At 48.2% G+C, this 23,205-nt stretch overlaps 1 protein-coding gene and 1 pseudogene across 2 annotated transcripts in view; one reads left to right on the forward strand and one right to left on the reverse strand.

Moving 5' to 3' along the window:
• Positions 1-8,323: 8,323 nt before the first annotated feature.
• DNASE2 (deoxyribonuclease 2, lysosomal) overlaps positions 8,324-23,205 on the forward strand; it is an 87,034-nt gene continuing 72,152 nt past the window's right edge. The window contains exons 1-3 of one of the 2 annotated variants that reach the window (XM_073622699.1): positions 8,332-8,380; positions 11,278-11,344; positions 18,390-18,465. The gene's annotated coding sequence lies outside the window, so the exon portion shown is untranslated. Of the gene's footprint in view, positions 8,381-11,277; positions 11,345-18,389; positions 18,466-23,205 lie in introns of both variants that reach the window. The other variant, XM_073622700.1, reaches the window with a different exon arrangement.
• LOC141134052 (uncharacterized) lies at positions 13,458-15,576 on the reverse strand (annotated as a pseudogene).

Below are 23,205 nucleotides of genomic sequence, written 5' to 3' on the forward strand. Positions count from 1 at the left end.
AAGAATTAACAAGACCCACCAGAGGACTCCATACCTGAGATGGGTCCCACCGTTTTATCAATAGACACAATGTTTTAGACCCTTGTCAAGGACCCCAAACCACCAACACCCACCCTCATCATCAAAAATGACGTTCCTCCTACAATTTCCAGTCTGCAAATGATGCCCCTCGCTCCCACTATCTCTCCTGCTTCTTCCCATCACCCCGTCTGCTCGGCCATTCAGGTAAGAGTCCTAACCCTTCATACCCTAACAACTAATTTAACCCACTACTAGGGTTGCACCAAAATAATATCGGTATCAGTATCAATGCCGATACGATAATAAGCATTTTGCAAGAGTATCGGTACTCATGTACATGCTCCGATATCTGAAACCGATACTTTCAGGCTCGGTTCTTTCATCAGTCAGTGGGATTCCCCTACTGACAGCTGAAATGTAAAAAAAAAAAAAGCTGGCAATTATTGGTTGTTAAGGAGCAGGGCCGTCCTATCCTTAACAACCGATGACTCATTCAGCTGTCAGTGGGGTTTCCCTGTTGACAGCTGAAGTGTAAACTAAGTCCTGGCAATTGGAGCTGTGAAAAAAAAAAAGCAGCCAGAAATGTTTATCAACAACATTGCTAACAGATAGATAAAAAGAAACATTGTTTCTTTTTGTTTATACATTTACAGAGCAAAGGGATGAACTTTGGTCTGCAGATGAAGTCAGTTTAAAGCAACCTGTCAAGTAAAAAAAAAATTTTTTTTTCTTTGTTTTTTTATGAAATTGTTCCTCTGTTTAACCCCTTATCAACCCTTAATTTACTCTAATCAGCCTTAATAACTACTTATTCTCCTTCTCCATTTATTATCTTCCTGCTGATTTTTTTTATTCACTTTTATTTTATGAACTATTAATAATTAAAACTTTTTTTCTTTTTGTTTGCTTTGTTCCTTAATATTTTGACACCGTTAACATACATTTACACATTTCACATTGAAAAAAGTGCAAAATAATACAATTTTTAAAAAAATGTATTGTGTTTGTAAATAACTTTGCAGTGCTTTGAACCATTGCTGACAGCTGAAGTTGCAGTAGGTATCGGTAATTGGTATCGGCGAGAACTAAAAAAAGTATCGGTACTTGTACTCGTAAAAAAATTAGTATTGGTGCATCCCTACCTACTACTGTCTGGTTTCCTTTCCACCCTGTCATGTATGCCCTTTGCTTAAAGCTGCTGAAAAAGTCTTTACTATGAGGAATAAAGGGGCAGTGTGTCTGTTTGCCATATCCATGACACAGTTAGGGGAAAAGAGTTGGGCTTTAATTATGTGCAACTCTTAAAAGTTAAAAAAATGTTGTCCAACATTAGATTTTTGTTCAAGTGTGCAGCTTCAGCAAGGGGAACCATGGGCTGTCACAAAGAAACTAAAATTCTTTTTATACAGTACAGATATAGCCTAATACTACAGAGCCCAGATCTGCACAGTTCTTTCCACAATGCTAAAATTAGAAATAAATCCCATATATTTTAGATTAGTGATAGATGCTGAAATTATATGGGAAACAGACTTTGTATGGAGTACGCTCAATGTTAGACCTCTCTATTCTTCTTTCCTACAGCACCTGGCTCTGATTGCTCTCATCTCCTACTTAAGTACTTGACCTTTTCAGATAAACTGAAATCATTTCTCGTAGAGGCTATACTAATGTTGTTTAGCTGCTTAAGAAATGACATGTTTATCTGAAATGCGTAGCCACGCTACATAGTGCTGTTGTTTTTTCAGTAGATCAATAAAGTGTCGGATATTACTCAGCTGGAGTACCAGCCTTTTTTTCTCTATATTTGTGGATAATGGAGAACTGTGAGTTGAGTACTTAGAGTGAAATTCCCGGACAGGTAAACTCTTTCCTGTGTATGCAAGACATGCAAGTACCTTCTGTTTTAACAAGGCACTGCTGTCTTTTGCATTGATTTAGTTGAGGGGTCTTTTGGCTTCTTTTAAGCCACCTCGCGATATAGCATATGCATTCTCTATGACCTAACAAACAAGGCTCCTGGTAATGGCATCACTTGTGATGAATGGGCCTGTGATGCTTTCTGTTTTGTGTGAAAAAAGACAAGATTATTACTATATCACCAATTCAAAGGGTGGAAGATGTAAGCCGTGCCTTGAACAAAGACCTTAGCTAGAATATGAGGGGCCAAAGCTCTCTACAACAGATCGGCTAAAGCCAACCATTTTCTTTTAATGGCACTCAGATGTTGGTCCAGACTGGACTGGAAGAAGAACAGAATACATCCCATGGAGTACTTTCTTGGATCAAATGCAAGCAATATAGGCTTTCCAGGTGCAATGGATAGACTTTCAAGGAAGTTAATTTCCAAGCCTTTAAGTGTGTAGGAATTTTTGAACCCTAAAGGCCCTTAGGACCGTGGCTTCAACAGCCATGCTGGTAAAGCCAGCGACCAAGAAACAGAATGGAATACTGGTCGTTGGGACAGAAGGTCTGGATGATCTAAAAGGACCCACAGAGCATTTGGCACACATCCAGCATCCGTCACCGTACCAAAGTACTTGAAACACAACTATATGGAGAGCCCATTCCCTGATAACTGAGAAAGCCCTCCTGACAATTTACCACTCCTGAGATGTGCATGGTACACAAGGCAGGAACTAGACGTGTGCGCCATCAATAAATTTGTTTCGTTCCGTTCCGTATTAGCCGTTAATTCGTATTTTGTAATTCGTTTCCGAAATCCAATTTGTTTTCGTTAGGTTTGTTAACTTTTACGAACATTTGTTATGATGAATTTAAAAAGCAAAAAATACCTTTCTCAATATGGCAGTCGTCGGACTCATTATGCTCATTATGAGGGGCTCCCACCATTCCTGTGCTGTGCTGACTTCCTCCTGGGGCTGTACCCCTGCTGTGCTCATTATGAGGGGCCCCCACCATCCCTGTGCTGACTTCCTCCTAGGGCTGTACCCCTGCTGTGCTCATTATGAGGGGTTCCCACCATCCCTGTGCTGTGCTGACTTCGTGGGTTTGTACCCCTGCCGTGCTCATTATGAGGGGGTCCCACCATCCCTGTGCTGACTTCCTGGGTTTGTACCCCTGCCGTGCTCATTATGAGGGGCTCCCACCATCCCTGTGCTGTGATGACTTCCTGGGTTTGTACCCCTGCTGTGCGCATTATGAGGGGCTCCCACCATCCCTGTGTTGTGCTCATTATGAGGGGCTCCCACCATCCCTGTGCTGTGCTCATTATTAGGTGCTCCCACCATCCCTGTGCTGACTTCCTCCTGGGGCTGTACCCCTGCTGTGCTCATTATGAGGGGCTCCCACCATCCCTGTGCTGTGCTCAATATGAGGGGCTCCCACCATTCCTGTGCTGCGCTGACTTCCTCCTGGGGCTGTACCCCTGCTGTGCTCATTATGAGGGGCTCCCACCATCCCTGTGCTGTGCTGACTTCCTGGGTTTGTACCCCGGCTGTGCTCATTATGAGGGGCTCCCACCATCCATGTGCTGTGCTGACTTCCTGGGTTTGTACCCCTGCTGTGCTCATTATAAGGGGCTCCCACCATCCCTGTGCTGTGCTGACTTCCTGGGGCTGTACCCCTGCTGTGCTCATTATGAGGGACTCCCACCATCCCTGTGCTGTGCTCATTATGAGGGGCTCCCACCATCCCTGTGCTGTGCTGACTTCCTCCTGGGGCTGTACCCCTGCTGTGCTCATTATGAGGGACTCCCACCATCCCTGTGCTGTGCTCATTGTGAGGGGCTCCCACCATCCCTGTGCTCTGCTGACTTCCTGGGTTTGTACCCCTGCTGTGCTCATTATGAGGGGCTCCCACCATCCCTGTGCTGTGCTCATTATGAGGGGCTCCCACCATCCCTGTGCTCTGCTGACTTCCTGGGTTTTTAACTTCATCATAACGAATAATCGTAATTATTATGACAATAATGAAACGATATTAACGAACCTTCTTATTTTGTCCGATTCTGAATCTCCCATCGACTACCAGTACCAGTCTCCCACTCCCATATTTAAAAAGGTCATTTTCCCAACCCTCACTCAGCAGCAGAAGAAAACCTCTGATTGGTCAACAAAACACCAGTAACGTTTCCGTTGTAATGGAATTTGGATCCGAAATTCATCAATGAAACTTCGTATTTCGTATACAATTCGGAAGCATAGAAATTCGTATTTCGGATGCTTATGAATGAACAAATTTTCGGAAATTCGTACGAATTTTCGATTCGTACGAAACGAACTGCACATGTCTAGCAGGAACATAAAGTTCTGCCCAACAGAGAAACAAGTCTGCTTCCCTTTGAGGGGTGTGCCTCCTTGATAATTGTAGTAGGCCACAGCCATGGAAGTGTCCCAGTGGATTCCCATCTGGGGTCCTCGCAATCGAGGAATCCAGTGTTAAAAGGACAGCCAAACCCAAGTTCTAGATGAGAAGACAAGCTTCCTCAAGCAGATCTACTCACTGTGATGGGGAATAGGACAAGTTTAAAAGCATGAAGTGGGTGCAGAACTCTAGTTTGTAGCCTCTGGAAATGAAACTCTGGCAGTCATGGGCGTCCGCAGGTAGGGGCAAGGGGGGTCAAGTGCCCCCCCCGGAATCAGGGATCGGATTGGCACATTCAGCACAGTGGCTATGGGGGTGCGGGCACCCAGTGGGGTGATACCATCAAGCTGCTGTCAAGCCCCCCAATCAGTGTAGTGTGACTGCGGGCTCTTTTCCCTGCTCAGTCCAGCAGAGAACTCGGCGGCGCTGTGTCAGAAGAAAGGCGAGCTGCGGGCTGTAAGAGGTTTACCCCACTCGCCCCCCCTTTCTCCTGCAGGGAGAAGAGACAGCGGCTCTCACCAGGTTCCCTGCCCAGCTTCCTGCCTCCTCTGTTCCTTCCCCATTGGCCATAACTGAGGGCCAATCAAAGGAGACTAGGAGAGGAGAGTATCACAGGACCTGTAGTCCTGAAGAATGGCGGCCCCATTTTCCACAGGAAGGAGGCTACAGCTCGATCGAGAGAGATTAAGAGACTGTAGCCTGGAAGAAAGCTGAGGGAGTGAGTGCTACCAGACAAAGTAAGAGGCATGTGCTGGGCGGAAGCCAGAGAGAGAGAGCCCATGCTACCCAGCACCACCAGAGAGAGAGCCACGCTACCCAGCGGCAGAGAGAGCCATGATGCCAAGGTACAGGCATGCTACACTACTGACCAGAATCGCCCCGGGGAGCCCAGAGTGAGCGATCGCCCAGCCGGAGGGATCACTGCTGTAGTTTTGCTGGGTCTGGTAAGAGGGCATGTCGGCCATTATCCATTACTTATCCTAGGGACTGTACTACGCCTGCTGTCTCTGACCATGACAATGTGATAATGATATTGTCGAAAAGGGGCGGCGCATGGGTGACTCTAAAATGATGCCCCCCCCTGAAAAAAGTTCTGCGGACGCCCATGCTGGCAGTCTCTTTTTTCTCAATAGGATACTGTTGGATGAGATGCTTTTGAGGAGTAAAGATTTTCTCCAGGTGAGGCCAGTCTTTATACAGTACAGGCTTACTATGTGCCATTGGGGGGGGGGGCATCTACCAACAGCAGAATACAGTGCCCAAAGCAACATTACATGCCAAATCCACATCTTCCACCAGACTGGCTCTTTGTAGAGTTCCTCGGGGCTCTGCCAAGGACTCAACTGATCCGGAAGCTGCATGCAGAGCTGCAGTGGCTATGGATGATAGATGAATCATCTTGGAATATTATCATTCAGAGAAAGAGAGATAGAGACAAACCTCCATATAAGAAGTTGGGCTTCTCTTGGTAGAGGGAGGAGGTCCATTACCTAAGGACACCAGCAAAAACTGTGACTAGCTGAGAGTGGGAGGGTTTATAGGTTTATATAGAGGGATCTCCCTGTAGCTTCTTTATTTGCTAGTGTCCAATCACCTGAAGGTAGCTGCATATAGTCCAATCATAATGATTAAAGAGCCTGTGCCCCCTACTGTACGACTAGGAAAGATTAGCTGCAGGAGGACCACAGCTGACTAGCCCTTGGTCCTCTGCTTGTCTTTTTTGGGACAGCTTCCACAGTTCATGTCTTCTTCACAGTCATTTACTCTACTTAAAATTAATGTTAGCATTTAACAGGCACACTGTATACAAATTTGCCCTGTTCTGTAAATACATTAATATTTCACCACGCAGCAAACCCTTAACATTACAATGTCTATCTTCCTGAAAATAACTTTTTTTTTTTTTTTTTTTTTTAAATAGACCTAGAGCAAACATAATTTGATTATAGACCCATTCTTATGCATCACCATTTTCACAAGTTTTAAGGGGGTAGTTTTTAGACTGCACACATTTAACATTTTATAATGGAAAATAATCTGAAATGTGTTGCAAAGATAAGTCAAAAAGTGACCAAACTACCCTTGGGGCATGGCATCCATACAATGCATAAAATAGCTTACATAAATACTCAGGTTAATATTATGCCTTTTCATCCAAAAGCTCTGAATAATTTTTCAGTCCTTGTTGGTACTATAGAGGTTACCTTTAAGGTCAGTCCAGGGTGGGCTTTTGTCAAATTTGCATTGAGAACAATGTGTATTGTTTGATGTTTGTGTCCCACACCGTTGTGTTTTTGGATACGAAATAAAAACAAATTTTTTTCAATTGAATTTGATACAATGAAATAAAAGAAAAATATATATATATATATATATATATATATATATATTTTTGTAATACATAGTTACATGTAGTTACATAATTACATAGTAGGTGAGGTCGAAAAAAGACACAAGTCCATCAAGTCCAACCTGTGTGTGTGATTATATGTCAGTATTACATTGTATATCCCTGTATGTTGTGGTCGTTCAGGGGCTTATCTAATAATTTCTTGAAACTATAGATGCCCCCCGCTGAAGGGAATTCCACATCCTTGCCGCTCTTACAGTAAAGAACCCTCTACGTAGTTTTAGGTTAAACCTCTTTTCTTCTAATTTTAATGAGTGGCCACGTGTCTTATTAAACTCCCTTCCACAAATAAGTTTTATCCCTATTGTGGGGTCACCAGTACGGTATTTATCAATTGAAATCATATCCCCTCTCAAGCGTCTCTTCTCCAGAGAGAATAAGTTCAGTGCTTGCAACCTTTCCTCATAACTACGGTAAAATCCTCCAGACCCTTTATTAGCTTCGTTGCCCTTCTTTGTACTCGCTCCATTTCCAGTACATCCTTCCTGAGCACTGGTGCCCAGAACTGGATGGCATACTCCAGACCAGAGTTTTGTAGAGCGGGAGAATTATTGTGTTATCTCTGGAGTTAATCCCCTTTTTAATGCCAATATTCTGTTTGCTTTGTTAGCAGCAGCTTGGCATTGCATGCCATTGCTGAGCCTATCATCTACTAGGACCCCCAGGTCCTTTTCCATCCTAGATTCCCCCAGAGGTTCTCCCCCCAGTGTATAGATTGCATTCATATTTTTGCCACCCAAATGCATTATTTTACATTTTTCTACATTGAACCTCATTTGCCATGTAGTTGCCCACCCCATTAATTTGTTCAGATCTTCTTGCAAGGTTTCCACATCCTGCGGAGAAGTTATTGCCCTGCTTAGCTTAGTATTATCTGCAAATACAGAGATTGAACTGTTTATCCCATCCTCCAGGTCGCTTATAAACAAATTAAATAAGATTGGTCCCAGCACAGAACCCTGGGGAACCCCACTACCCACCCCTGACCATTCTGAGTACTCCCCATTTATCACCACCCTCTGAACTCGCCCTTGTAGCCAGTTTTCAATCCATGTACTCACCCTATGGTCCATGCCAACGGACCTTACTTTGTACAGTAAACGTTTATGGGGAATTGTGTCCAATGCTTTTGTAATGATATGGTTAGTTGTATTTAGAAATTCTGTTCATAGGTATGTCCAGTGGAGGGGCTTAATATTTTTTATAAAAATGATTCACATTTATTGACGCCTAGCCTTGAATTTTATCTCGCAGTGAGTGAATGTATTGCAGATCCAACGTGGAACAAAGAAAACAGTTTTTGTTGCCTCCCTCTATCAGTTAATTAGCTCTTTACTTTCACTTTCTAATCTGCCATATGGAAGGAGAAGATTGAAAGTAGTTGTTTAATGCCACACAATTTTCATTTAGAATTTGTAATTGAGAACTATTTCTACGTGAAATAAATGATTTTGCATATCCTGTTACGGTGCAGTGTGTTGGCCTTCTATATAGAAGCATGTAATGAAGTGTGACGGGCTGTGCATAGCGGGGAGGCCGCGTCACACCTAAAACATGACAGCCCGACAACAGTTCCAGGAAGTGCAAGGAGCCTTTTGTTCAGCGGCTCTGAGGCGCAGGAAGGTAAATATGTTCATATAGATGGATTACTGTGTGTTCTTATACAGAAGTGTAAACCCACTTTACTAACACAGTGCTAACTCTTTCACTGCCAGGGCTACGTGTCTGATAAGACTTGAGCATGGATGTGGAAAATATATGTAGAGCTGTGTGTGAACCTTGTCTAACAATGCCCGGGTCCCGCAGCCAAATCAGATATAAAAATACATTAAGGCCTTGTTAACACCGTGTCCAGAGACCGTCACTTTCCTACACTGGATAAACGCAGGTCTCTGCAAGGGCAACAATGATATTCTATGTGCCTCATTCACATCCAAACACGCATAAATGTACACTCCCCGGCCACTTTATTAGGTACACCTTGCTAGTATCGGGTTGGACCCCCTTTTGCCTTCAGTACTGCCTTCATTCTTCATGGCATAGATTCAACAAGGTGTTGGAAACATTCCTCAGAGATTCTGGTCCATAGTGACATGATGGCATCACACAGTTGCTGCTGTTGTCAGCTGCACATCCAAGATGCAAATCTCCAGTTCCACCTAGGGTTGCCACCTTTTCTTCACGGCAAACCCAAACGCTTTAACAGCACAGGGCACGTTTTTTTCGTAGTATACACTATAGGATTATACAAGACCTGATACACCTTTGGGTGCCTCAAGAAAAGTGGTAATGCAGCATGCTGTGGCAAGCACTGGATGTGGCCAAACTGGCCAAACTGCACTAATACCCAAACAAGGGCTGCAAGACGCTAGGCATTACTTCTATAGGTGGCTGCACCACACGTCTAGTTCATGGACACCTGAGGGCAGGAGAGATTTTCATTGTGTCAAACTGCACTTGCTGACATCATCGCGCCCCCCCCCAGTGCCCCATTGATGCCAAACCTGCCACCAGACAGCAGCCCTCAGCTGCAACAGATTTTTGTGTGACTATCTCAGTTACTTGGGGAGCCACAGCCCAGTCTGAATAATGTGTCTGGGTTCCAGAGAGACTGAAACCCAGACACATTATTCCAGACAGGTGGCAACCCTAGTTCCACCACATCCCAAAGGTGCTCTATTGGACTGAGATCTGGTGACTGTGGAGGCCATTGGCATAGAGTGACCTCATTGTCATGTCCAAGAAACCAGTGGTGAGATGATTTGAGCTTTGTGACATGGTGCATTATCCTGCTGGAAGGAGCCTTCAGAAGATGTGTACACTGTAGTCATAAAGAGATGGACATGGTCAGCAACAATACTCAGGTAGGCCGTGGTGTATAAACAATGCTTAATTGGTATTAAGGGGCCCAAAGTGTGCCAAGAAAATATCCCCCCCACCATTACACCACCACCATCAGCCTGAACCGTTGATACAAGGCTGGATGGATTCATGCTTTCATGTTGTTTACACCAAATTCTGACCCGACCATCTGAATGTCGCAGCTGAAATCGAGACTCATCAGACCAGGCAACATTTTTCCAATCTTCTATTGTCCCATTTTGATGAGTCGTGTGAACTTTAGCCTCAGTTTCCTGTTCTTATCTGACAGGAGTGGCACCCAGTGTGGTCTTCTGCTGCTGTAGCCCAACTGCTTCAAGGTTCGATGTGTTGTGCGTTTAGAGATTGTATTCTTCATACCTTGGTTGTAACGAGTGGTTATTTGAGTTACTGTTGCCTTTCTATAATCTCAAACCAGTCTGTCCATTCTCTTTTGACCTCTGACATCAACAAGGCATTTTCCTCCACACAACTGCCACTCACTGGATTGTTTCTTTTTTTCGGACCATTCTCTGTAAACCTGAGAGATGTTGTGTGTGAAAATTCCAGTAGATCAGCAGTTTTTGAAATACTCAGACCAGCCTGTCCAGAACCAACAAAGCCAGGTTCAAAGTCACTTAAATCCCCTTTCTTCCCCATTCTGATGCTCGGTTTGAACTTCAGCAAGTCATCTTCATCATGTCTAGATACTTATCTAGCATACCCTGTGTAAAAAAAGATCAATGTGCTTACCTTAATTCAGTTGGCTCCGGTTCGGTTACGTGGCCCTGCAGCCCCAGCGCCCCTGTATCAAGGAGTGCTCAACAACAGCTGGTAATCCCGAGAGCCATGATGTCACCCATAGGCTTCCACAGCCCAGCCGTTGTCAGTGCTCCCTCCTCTCCCCTGCTGCAGCTGATCACTGACACAGGGGAGCTGGAGCTTCATTGGAATGGAGCGATTCCATAGGGACAGACATTCAGGCTCTTTAACAATCCTGCTGCTAGCGATTTGTCTCTAGCGCCAGAACTGCCAATCTGCCATCAACCTAATGCTTTCAAAGGCTCACCTCAGCAGATAGTGAGGTTGATTTACTAAAGGCAAATCAACTGTGCATGTTACAAGGGAAGTTGTACTTTGCAAGGGAATTTGCTCCAGAGATTAGTGAATGAGGTGAATTTCTTCTGCCTTTTTTTTTCATCCAATCATGTGCAAGAAAAATGCTGTTTTTTTATTTCCCTTCATATGACCCTTTAGAAAATCAACCTCACTGTCTTCACTTTGTAGCCCTCCTCTTCAATCTTTACTGAAACTCTGCTTTCACACAGTGGGATCCCAGCACACAAGTGGTTGTAAACCTCAGACATGAAATATGAACAGTTCATATCCCGCTATAGTGTGCACTTGTCTCAATCAAGAGCATGACGTGTCATTATTGTCTGCTGCTTCTGCTATCAGCATGAGTCACTTCCGACAAGTTTTCCTGACACCAAGAGAAAAAAGGTGACAGGGGAGGGACCTCCAGCTGATTGACAGCCTCACCTCGTTTGCTGTGTGCTGTGTGAGGGGTGGGGGTCTCTTCTCTGCAATCAGCTCTCAGAGCTCCCCTCACTGAGCTCTGCAAAGTGTAACTTCAGCTCTCTGTCCCTTTTTTCTGACAGCTCAGACAAGCTTTATACATTTTGCAATTTGAACGGATGTAGAGGAGAGAAGATCGCAGATAAACAGGTACAACATATGTAGACGAATTTGTTTAATTTCTGTGTATCACCTGAGGCCAGTCACTTCACTGGGTATTATTATTATTATCATTATACTCTTTTAACCTAACACAATGGACACAAACCACCACTCACTCCAACGGCAACACTCTCGACCTTGTATTCTCCCATTGCTGCACTCCCTGCAATCTCTCCAACGCACCTTTCCTCTCTCTAATCACAACCTTATCCGTTTCACACTCTCCTTGTCTCCTATATCCCATGCTGCCAACCCACAAACCACTACCCGCAGGAACCTTCGCAACCTCAAACCTTCCCTTCTTCACTCTGCTACTGATGGCCTTTATGACAAAATCGCACCCCTGTCCTGCCCAGACCTAACCACTTCCATCTACAACACCACGTTGTCATCCTCCCTAGACGTACTTGCTCCTCTTTCTACACGCAGAACCAGGCCCCATCTGCCACAACCCTGGCAAACAGACGACACCAGAAGTCTCAAGAGACACAGCCGTGCTCTTGAGCGAGCATGGCGTAAATCTAAATCCCTGCAAGATTTTACCCTCTACAAATCTGTCCTTCTCAAATACAACTCCTGCCTCCACACTGCTAAACAAACCTATTACAACACTCTCATCAAAACCCTCTCATCCAAACCTCGTCAACTCTTTTCTACCCTTAATTCCATTACTTCACCTCCCACTGCCACCACCCACCAACTTGCTTACCGCTCAACATATTGCCAACCACTTCAATAGCAAAATCAACACAATTCGCAAGTAGATATCCAGCATTCAAATTCCTCCCCAACATATCAGGTCCAACACCACACTCAATACTCTCCTCCTTTTGCCCAGTTACCACAGAAGAAGTTGATAAACTCCTCTCCATGGCCCACCTCACTACATGTCCCCTGGACCCTGTCCCCTCTCAATTATTGCGACCACCTTCCCACTCTATCCTCAACTCCCTAACCCACATCTTCAACCTCTCCCTCTCCTCCGACACCTTTCCTTCCCCGCTCAAACATGCACTGGTTACCCCCATACTCAAAAAACCCTCACTAGACCCCACCTGTTTGAATAACTTAAGACCTATCTCCCTTCTCCCGTTTGCCTCCAAGCTCATCGAACGCCTTGTTCATGACCAAATGAGTCGCTACCTCACGGACAACAACCTTCTCGACCCCCTACAGTCTGGCTTCCGCCTACAACATTCTACTGAAACTGCCCTACTAAAACTAACCAATGACCTAATAACTGCCAAAACCAATGGCCACTACTCCATACTCATACCAGTGGCGTAACTAGAACCTTCAGGGCCCCGGTGCAAGAAACCATGAAGGGCCCCCCTGAACCTCAGCCGGGGCCCTTCCCTCTGAGTCCGGTGGTGGAACTCCAGGGCCCGGTCACAGGTACGACCTTTGTGAGCCCTGTAGTTCTGCCATTGGTATCAGTAGGTTTTTTTTTTAACATTTTTTAGGAGCCCCATTGGGGGGCTTTGGTGAGATATCAGAGGTCTAAACAGACCTCTGATGTTCCACCTTTGAGACAAAGAGGAAGACTGAGGACAAAGCCCCTAATCTCCTTCTCTGCAGCCTCAGCTACATAGAATGAATGGATAGGAATAGCTCTGTACAGAGCTTCCTGTCCTTCTTTTTCTAAATTGAGAGTCAGTGATCTGTACTGATCACTGACTCTCAATTTAGAAAAAGAAGGGGCGATAAATTATACATTTACCGCCCCATTTCCCGCTGTCTGTCCTGACAAACTCCCAGCAGCAACCAGCAGGAGAGGGGATGTGGGAACCTGGCAGAGCCCACGAGGGGGTTCGGGAAAGAACACACAGGGGCTGGAGCGCACACCTTGCTGGTGCTGTACCTGCCCCCATCTCCAGTGACCGCATGCTGGTACCCCCCTATCCTCCAGCCAGGGGAGATGGGGTTCCTGGCCTTAGGCAGGATGGGGTCCCAGTCCCCAGGAGAGATAGGGTTCTTTTTCCCAGGGCAGATGGTGTTCCTGCCCCCAGGTGAGATGGGGTCCCTGTCCCCAGGTGAGAAGGGGTCCCTGTACCCAGGTGAGAAGGGGTCCCTGTCCCCATGGGAGATGGGATCCTTGTTCTTAGGGGAGATGGGGTCCCTGTCCCCAGGGGATATGGCATCCCAATGACAAGAGGGCCCTGTACCCGGGTGACAAGAGGGCCCTGTCCCCATGGAAGATGGGGTCCCTGTCCCCAGGAGAGAAGGGGTCCCTGTCCCCATGGGAGATGGGGTCCTTGTCCTTAGGGGTGATGGGGTCCCTGTCCTCAGAGGTGATAGGATCCCTGTCTCCAGAGGAGATAGGGTCCCTGTCCCCAGGTGAGAAGGGTTCCCTGTCTCCATGGGAAATGGGGTCCCTGTACCCAGGTGACAAGAGGGCCCTGTCCCCATGGGAGATGGGGTCCCTGTCCCCAGGAGAGAAGGGGTCCCTGTGCCCAGGAGAGAGGGGGTCCCTGTGCCCAGGAGAGAGGGGGTCCTTGTCCTTAGGGGTGATGGGGTCCCTGTCCCCAGAGGTGATGGGATCCCTGCCTCCAGGGGAGATAGGGTCCCTGTCCCCAGGTGAGAAGGGGTTCTTGTCCCCTTGGGAGATGGGGTCCCTGTCCCCAGGTGAGAAGAGGGCCCTGTCCCCAGGTGAGAAGAGGGCCCTGTCCCCATGAGAGATGGGGTCCCTGTCTCCATGGGTAATGGGGTCCCTGTCCCCATGGGTAATGGGGTCCCTGTCTCAGGAGTGATGGAGTCCCTGTCCCCAGGGGTGATGGGGTCCCTGTCTCAGGAGTGATGGAGTCCCTGTCCCCAGGGATAATGGGGTCCCTGTCCCCAGGGATGATGGGTCCCTGTCCCCAGGGGTGATGGAGTCCCTGTCTCAGGAGTGACGGAGTCCCTATCCCCAGGGGTGATGGGGTCCATGTCCCCAGGGGTGATGGGGTCCCTGTCTCAGGAGTGATGGAGTCCCTGTCCCCAGGGATAATGGGGTCCCTGTCCCCAGGGATGATGGGTCCCTGTCCCCAGGGGTGATGGAGTCCCTGTCTCAGGAGTGACGGAGTCCCTATCCCCAGGGGTGATGGGGTCCATGTCCCCAGGGGTGATGGGGTCCATGTCCCAAGGGGTGATGGGGTCCCTGTCCCAAGGGGTGATGGGGTCCCTGTCCCCAGTGGTGATGGGGTCCCTTTCTCAAGATTGATGGAGTCCCTATCCCCAGGAGAGAGGGGGTCCTTGTCCTTAGGGGTGATGGGGTCCCTGTCCCCAGAGGTGATGGGATCCCTGCCTCCAGGGGAGATAGGGTCCCTGTCCCCAGGTGAGAAGGGGTTCTTGTCCCCTTGGGAGATGGGGTCCCTGTCCCCAGGTGAGAAGAGGGCCCTGTCCCCAGGTGAGAAGAGGGCCCTGTCCCCATGAGAGATGGGGTCCCTGTCTCCATGGGTAATGGGGTCCCTGTCCCCATGGGTAATGGGGTCCCTGTCTCAGGAGTGATGGAGTCCCTGTCCCCAGGGGTGATGGGGTCCCTGTCTCAGGAGTGATGGAGTCCCTGTCCCCAGGGATAATGGGGTCCCTGTCCCCAGGGATGATGGGTCCCTGTCCCCAGGGGTGATGGAGTCCCTGTCTCAGGAGTGACGGAGTCCCTATCCCCAGGGGTGATGGGGTCCATGTCCCCAGGGGTGATGGGGTCCATGTCCCAAGGGGTGATGGGGTCCCTGTCCCAAGGGGTGATGGGGTCCCTGTCCCCGGTGGTGATGGGGTCCCTTTCTCAAGATTGATGGAGTCCCTATCCCCAGGGGTGATGGGGTCCCTGACTCAGGGGTGATGGGGTCCCTGCCTCAGGGGTGATGGAGTCCCTGTTCCCAGGGATAATGGGGTCCCTGTCCCCAGGGACAATGGGTCCCTGTCGCCAGGGATGATGGGTCTCTGTCCTCAGGGGTGATGGGGTCCCTGTCTCAGGGGTGATGGGGTCCCTATCTCAGGATTGATGGAATCTCTGTCCCCAGGGGTAATGGGGTCCCTGTCCCCAGGGATGATGGGTCTCTGTCCCCAGGGGTGATGGGGTCCCTGTCCCCAGGGGTGATGGGGTCCCTATCAGGATTGATGGAATCCCTGTCCCCAGGGGTAATGGGGTCCCTGTCCCCAGGGATGATGGGGTCCCTGTCTCCAGAGGAGATGGGGTCCTTGTCCCCGGGGGTGATGGGGTCCCTGTCCATAGGGGAGATGGAGGGGGTATGTGAAGGATAGGGTCATCTCACTCACCATGGCCAAGCTGCAGGCCGGCCACTCATCCGTGGTGGCCTGGGCTCCCTCCAGCGCACTGGACGGGCGATCAGTGTATCTCCCATAAAGACTTGTCTGTCATCATCTGTGTATGACGGGGGAGAAGGGGAGCTGGCAGACAAGCCTGCGGTGTCCTCTGGGGAGCGGTGTAGCATCGATGAGGCTGCACTGCATCTCTGTGCTTAAAGTTTGTTTGCCCGGGAGAAGCATGCAATGCAGTGTGAGCCAGAATCAGGGGGCGGGACAGACACCGGACTGAGCAGCGCTGGATGGAGCAGGAGAGGGGGGCCCAGAGGAGCCAGCTGAGGACACAGCAGGTCATGCGGGGAATGCACAGCTAAACAGCAGCCTGTGCGGTACGCGAGCATGGAGCTCTGATAGTCACCCCCCACCTCCAGCCACCCGTGCGCACGGTGCACTGGTACTCCTAGTCGCCTATGCTGTCGCCGGCCATATGTAAAGGGGGGCCGCGCGGGCCCCCTGCTGCATAGGGCCCGATCGCAGTCGCGACTCTTGCGCCCCCTATAGTTACGCCCCTGACTCATACTTTTAGACCTCTCTGCTGCCTTTGACACAGTTGACCACCTGCTGCTCCTCAGCAAATTACACTCCCTTGGTCTCCGTGATTCTGCACTATCCTGGTTCTCCTCCTACCTATCTCAGCGCACTTTCAGTGTCACTTACAACTCCATCTCCTCCACTCCCCTTCCTCTTTCTGTTGGGGTACCCCAAGGCTCCGTCCTTGGGCCTCTCCTTTTCTCACTCTACACCTCTTCCCTGGGCCAGTTGATAACCTCCCATGGCTTCCAATACCACCTCTATGCCGATGACACACAGATCTATCTCTCCACTCCTCAACTCACCCCCACTATCTCCTCACGGATCTCAAACTTGCTGAATGACATATCGGTATGGATGTCACACCACTTCCTCAAACTTAATCCTTCTAAAACTGAGCTTGTTATATTTCCTCCTTCACGGTCCCCCTCCTGTGACTTCACCATTAATATCAACAACACAACCATTGGTCCCTCCACACATGCCAGGGTCCTGGGTGTAATCCTTGACTCTGACCTCTCCTTCAGCCCCCATATCCAATCACTGGCTAAATCCTGCCGCCTTAACCTCCGCAACATCTCCAGAATTCGACCCTTCCTGACTAATGACACCACAAAGCAACTTATTCACTCCTTGATTATTTCCCGCCTCGACTACTGCAACTCTCTCCTTAATGGCCTACCCTTAAGCAGGCTATCCCCCCTTCAGTCTATTATGAATGCTGCTGCTAGACTAATACACCTCACTAATCGATCCGTGACTGCTGCTCCTCTCTGCCAATCCCTTCACTGGCTTCCCCTACCCCACCGTGTAAAATTCAAAATGCTAACCATGACATACAAGGCCATTCACAACATCGCCCCCATCTACATCACCAACCTCATCTGCAGATATCGCCCAAATCGTCCCCTCCGCTTCTCCCAGGACCTCCTGCTCTCTAGCTCCCTTTTTACCTCCTCCCATGCTCGCCTTCAGGACTTCTCCAGAGTCTCTCCCATCCTCTGGAATTCCCTGCCCCAGTATGTCCGATCAGCCCCTACCCTGTCCACCTTTAGGGAAGCCTATCCCACACCCACATAACTGTCCCTGAGCCACCCCCATCAAATCATTCTTTGCAGCTATTACCTTTTGTATCACCACCCCCTCCCTTTAGAATGTAAGCTCTACGAGCAGGGCCCTCCTGTACCTTTTGTATTGAACTGTACTGTAATTGTGTTGTCCCCCTTATACATTGTAAAGCGCTGCGTAAACTGTTGGCGCTATATAAATCTCGTATAATAATAATAATTTACATAGCACCCGTTTGCGCAATGCTGTACAATATGAGGGCAGACAGTACAATTACAATAAAATTCAATACAGGAGGAATCAGAGGGCCCTGCTCGTTAGAGCTTACAATCTTAACCTCTTCCTTCCGAAAGACGGCTACAGAGTGGGCCTAAATTGCCGGGAGGGCGTCCATGTACATCCTCTCGTGCATAAGCTGCCTGCGCACCCCCTGCAGGGCGCGCGCGCGCACTTTGTGATCAGCGAGTCAATGAGACTCGGCTGATCACAGATCGGAGTAAGGGGCTGATTCCTGCCCTTTACCACGTAATCAGCTGTCAGCCAATGACACCTAATCACGTGATGTAACCAGAAGATCGTAATCTGTTTTTTTTCCCCGCATGCTGTCAGCGTGAGGAGGACAAAAAAGCCAATTACTGCCTTCTGTCAGAGGGACATTGGTCCCACACATGGACACCCACTGCTGCTAAGCAGTAACCACCAGTGTCACCCACCAGTGCATATTAGTACTGCCTATCAGTGCCCAACAGTGCCATCTATCAATGCTAACCAGTGCCACCTATCAATGCCCATCAGTGCTGCCAATCAGTTCCCATCAGTGCCACCTATCAGTGCTGCCTATCAGTGTCACCTATCAGTGCCCTTCAGTGCCACCCATCAGTGCCCATCAGTGCTACCTATCAGTGCCCACCAGTGCCGCCTCATCAGTGCCCATCAGTGCCAACTATCACTGCCCATCAGTGCCGTATTATCAGTGCAGTCTATCAGTGCAGCCTATCAGTGCCCATTAGTGCAGCCTCACCAGCGCACATCAATGAAGGAGAAAAATTACCTGTTTGCAAAATTTTAGAACAAACTATGAAACTGTTTTTTTTTCAAAATGTTCTGTCTTTTTTTTCCCATTTGGGTACAGTGTTGAAATGACCGTGCAATTGTCATTGAAAGAGTGACAGCGCTGAAAGCTGAAAATTGGCCTGGGCAGGAAGGAGGTAAGAGTGCCCAGTAAGCAAGTGGTTAAAGGGAGGACCAAGTGATACAAAAGGTAATAACTGCAGGGGATGAGCTGATGAAGAAAGAGGAAATACAGCTGTGAAGGTGGGATAGAATAAAATGGGACAGAGTAGCAGATAGTCGGATAGATTGGGGTAGGAAGTTCTACAGAATGGGGGAGGCTTGGGAGAAGTCCTGGAAGCGAGCATGGGGTGAGGTGGCAAGGGAGCTAGAGAGCAGGATGTCTTGGGAGGAATGAAGAGAACGATTTGGTTGGTATTTTAAGACTAGGTTAGTGATGTTGTTGGGGGTCGAGTTATGGATGGCTTTGTAAGATATTGTTAGTATTTTAAATTACATTTTTTTGGGTAAGCAGAAACCAGTGGAGAGATTGGCAGTGAGGAGTTGCAGACACTGAACGGTTAGTAAGGTGGATGAGTCTGGCAGCAGCCTACATGATGGACTGAAGGGGCCAGTAAGCCAATGAGGGAGTTGCAGTAGTCGAGGCGAGAGATGACTAGGGAGTGTATTAGAAGCTTTGTGGTGTCATTGGTTAGGAAGGGACGTATTTTGGAGATGTTGCGGAGGTTGAGGCGGCAAGCTTTGGACACTGATTTAATGTGAGGCGAACGGATAGTTCAGGATTACACCCAGCACCCTGGTATGGGGGGGGGGGGGGGGGTTGATAGTCTTGTCATCAATCTTGACAGAGAAGTCAGGGAAAGAGACACATGGAGGAGGATTTATAATGAGCTCGGTTTTGGATAGATTGAGTTTGAGGAAGTGGTGTGACATCCAAACTGATATGTTGGTCAGTTAATTAGTGATGCCTGTGGAGAATGATGGAGTGAGCTGAGGGGTGGAGAGATAGAATTAGGTGTCATCAGCGTAGAAATGATACTGGAAGACATGAGAAGTGATCAGCTGACCCAGGGAGGAGGTGTAGGTCGAGAATAGGAGAGGTCCAAGAACAGAACTTTGGGGGACCTCAAGAGAGAAAGGAAGAGGGGAGGAATAAGCTGTATATATAAGGGCATAGGTGTGCCCAGCCTATAACCTGCAGGATCATTGTTAAGTGTCTTGAAGGGTATGTGTGAGGGTTTACAACCACTTGTAGTTGCACTTTAGGCAGTGCTAATGTCATCAGTTTAGCGCTGTCTGAATTAGTGGCAATATATATTTTGATTAGCTTAGCATTGTCAGTCCCGGCCCAGCTCTGCACCCCTCTGGCTCCTCTTTTTCCCATTCCTTTGCCAACCCTCCCAAAAGCCCTCTCACATACTCTGTGTAGGAATGCTAAAGTCTCTTGGTACATGTATGTAGCGCCCACCTACTTAGGTGTGTGCTAATTGGTTAGTAAGGGTTAGTGTTAGGTAAAACTTCCAGTGCATTGCCCTGTTGGTTTAAGCCTGGTTGGGTTTGATTTGGTTGGGAGAGGTGACAGAGTAGAACTGGGGGTGTGACCACCTGTATTCTGTTATGAGTGATACCCTGTTCTTTCAGTGAGAGGTTCTGGAGGGAAGGTGGTTTGGACACAGGATGCAGTTAGTTTGTATGGGCTACCCTGAACCAATCATTAATTTGAGTGGGCAGGGGCTATTAAGCCTATATAAACTGGGGATCACATGCTCCAGGGGAGCTGGTGGTTGGAGATGGGAATGTGATCCAGAGAAGCAGCAAGAATGTAACCCTCAGGGGTCCAGGCTTGAAGGCCTGGGGTGTAATGCTCTCAGTGCTGGATAGCACCAGATCTTGAACCTGAAGGCCTGAGGGTTCAGAGACCTCAGCGCTGGATGGTTCACTTACTAAGTCATCTAAAGAATCTCCAGGAGTCATGGATCAGATATCACCGGCTGGGATGGTTCTGAACATGCGGAGCAGGAAGCGGTTGTCAAGAGGATGCAGTAGATCGGGGTGCGCCCGGACTTTTCCTGAACAGGCCAGGGAGGATTGCAGGAGTCAAGATAGGCAGGTGAGGCCTGGCACTTCTAAGATCCGAATTCCAGGGTGTTTTTCAGAGAGGCACCTGTCGGTTCATTAAGGGAAAAGGATAGAACTACCATTACAGGAACCAAAGATCTAGAGGCAGCTCATACTTCCTGAAGATACAGACTGTACATATTGCACATTCTTTTCTGCCATGCATTAAGGGAAAAGAATAAAGTTTAATGTTCAACTGTACTGGACTGTTTGCAGGGTGCCCTACATACACAGGGTGTCCTGCAGAACACTCCTTCTGGCAGCCAAAGATATTATTATTTATTTTATTGCAGGCATTTATATAGCACTTTACATACATTAATTCACATCAGATGAACAAAGTTTTCTTGCAGTGACTGATGATATCACTTGCTGTTAAAACACTTATTGCAGGGCAGTTAAGACAGGTAGAAAAAATGTATTCCTGGGTGGTGCGTGTGAATGTACACAGAAAGGATGGGGGTGAGAAAAACACTTAACCCGAGGATGAGGAAGTAGTGTAACCTTTCTGGCTGTGTTGCCTGGAAGAAGTGTATAAATCACAAAAATGGCTGAACAGGCGTTGTAACAATGCAAGGCACCACCTTCGACCCCCTACCTGTCCCCGCCGCCTGCAATATTGGATAGTACAAACAACACAATACAATCTCCTGTGCTCGGGAGCTTGGTCAAATGAGTAGGTGGTGTTAAAAAAAAAATGTATCTTTGGTAATGCACAAGGTCGGTGCGCCCTCCTTCTCTTTTTGTATATTGGATAGTAGCCAGCATGCTAAAACAGACCATTTTAGCATGCGTCTACTGTGAAGGGTCCCTAAGACAGTTCACATATTTGTATGAAGCACCCTGGAGTTTAGGCAGTGTTGCTCCTCACAAATTTACTTGCCAGGAATAATTATCCTGGTTGATTGTTAGAGATCTATTGATTTCTCCCTAAGTTTAGCCTTCTTGCACTTTTCTCTTCTACCACTAGGTGGCCGAGTACTTGGTGGTACTAGATATGAGAACGGCAACACAGGGTCAGATTATGGGTATATTGGGTATCTCAGCCAATGAGCAGGGGTTTTCTTGGATCCCTTGGCCTGCTGAGAGAGCCTGTGTGTTTGGATGGAGTCGGGTGATCTGTGTTCTGTGCCACTTGGACAGCTGTCTGTGTGGACGAGTGTTGTATTGCCCGGGCTGCTAGGCCAGAGGTGGGGTCTATCCCAGGCAGATCTGGCTGCTTGGCTGTCTGAGGGCCTATCCAGAAGCAAGAGAGCAGCACAGGGTTGGGATTGCGGCTTACAGTCCAACCAAAAGTGAAGGATCTGCTGGCCGGAAAACCTGTCGTGGTCAGAGGTAGAGGGGAAGCTGTTGCCAAAAGGGGCTACCTGCCTAATTACCAGGGACCACCGTGAGTAACTGAAGCAATTACCAGAGCAGCATTCTCACCAATCGGGAAACTTCAGTGGGTATCAAGCCAGGGACGTTGCCATAGGAGACAGCATTCCTGCACTTGCAGATGTGACGTCTTGCTGGATGCTTTTCCCTGCATGGCTGTCCTCCTACTGAAGTCTCGGAGTCTGCCAATTAATCTTGCAACTACCTAAGGTGTCCTGGCCCTAACCCTCTCTCCCGCAAAAAAGTTTGTTAAGAGAAATAAACTTTCTTTTGCATTCAAGAAGTGTCTGGCGCCCAATAACTTTAACTACTCTGCACCCACCATGCCTCACAACCCACTACATACAGAAGGATGTCAGCTATGCCTGGCCCTGGAGGTTCTCATTAGATCAAAGGAGGCCTGGGACCTTGCTACATTTGGCGCCAAACGTGGGGCTAAGGCATTATCTCTGCAGCCGTCGCCCTTAGCCACCGGCCTCAGCTTTATCGGGATTTCGTCTGGCTCCATGTGAAGGTGGCAAATAACCTTTACACTTCTAATGGACTGTGTTGTCATGTGTACTACCAATGTGGGGAAGAACCAACAAGTCTCACTGCTCAGGGGAGAGGATCAGCCTGGTCTTTTGACACTTCCCGTCAGCGCTGTGAGGGTTACAGATTCCAAAATGGACTCCATTACAGTTTGGGCGCACCGCAGCATAAAAAAGGCGGGCGCCACAGTTCCCAGAGAACATTTGCACCAATCTGTTGGAAGGGGGAGGAGTTTCCGCTCTGCAGAGGAGGACGTATTACTGCTTGGGTCGCCATCTTGGGTTCACATGCTGAGACCTTGACAATTTATCGGGGAAATGGCTGTTGTTGGTGCTTTAATCATCCCAGCACCATGGTTGTTATGGTGTCAGGATGATTGAAGCGCATTATTTCATTTATTACATTGTAATATAAAATGAAATCATTCAACTCACCATAATGCAGAATCAGTGGGAACCCCGAGCGTGTCACCTGCCACCGTCGCCTGCCACATTTTGTGGATTGTCACTTGCCTGCCACCAGATGCAGATTGACACCTGCCACATGTTGCGGATTGTCACTTGCTACATCAGCTGCCACTAGATGCGGATTGTCACTTGCCACACCTTGTGGATTGTGACTTGCCACGTCACCTGCCACTGGATGCAGATTGTCACTTGCCACGTCATATGCCACACATTGCGGATTGTCACTTGCCATGTCATCTGCCATTAGATGCGGATTGTCACTTGCCACGTCATATGCCACACATTGCGGATTGTCACTTGCTACATCAATTGCCACTAGATGCTGATTGTCACTTGCCACGTCATATGCCACACATTTTGGATTGTCACTTGCCACGTCATATG

This window comes from Aquarana catesbeiana, linkage group LG03 (genome assembly GCF_042186555.1).
Source record: "Aquarana catesbeiana isolate 2022-GZ linkage group LG03, ASM4218655v1, whole genome shotgun sequence".
In the NCBI taxonomy this organism is placed as follows: domain Eukaryota; kingdom Metazoa; phylum Chordata; class Amphibia; order Anura; family Ranidae; genus Aquarana; species Aquarana catesbeiana.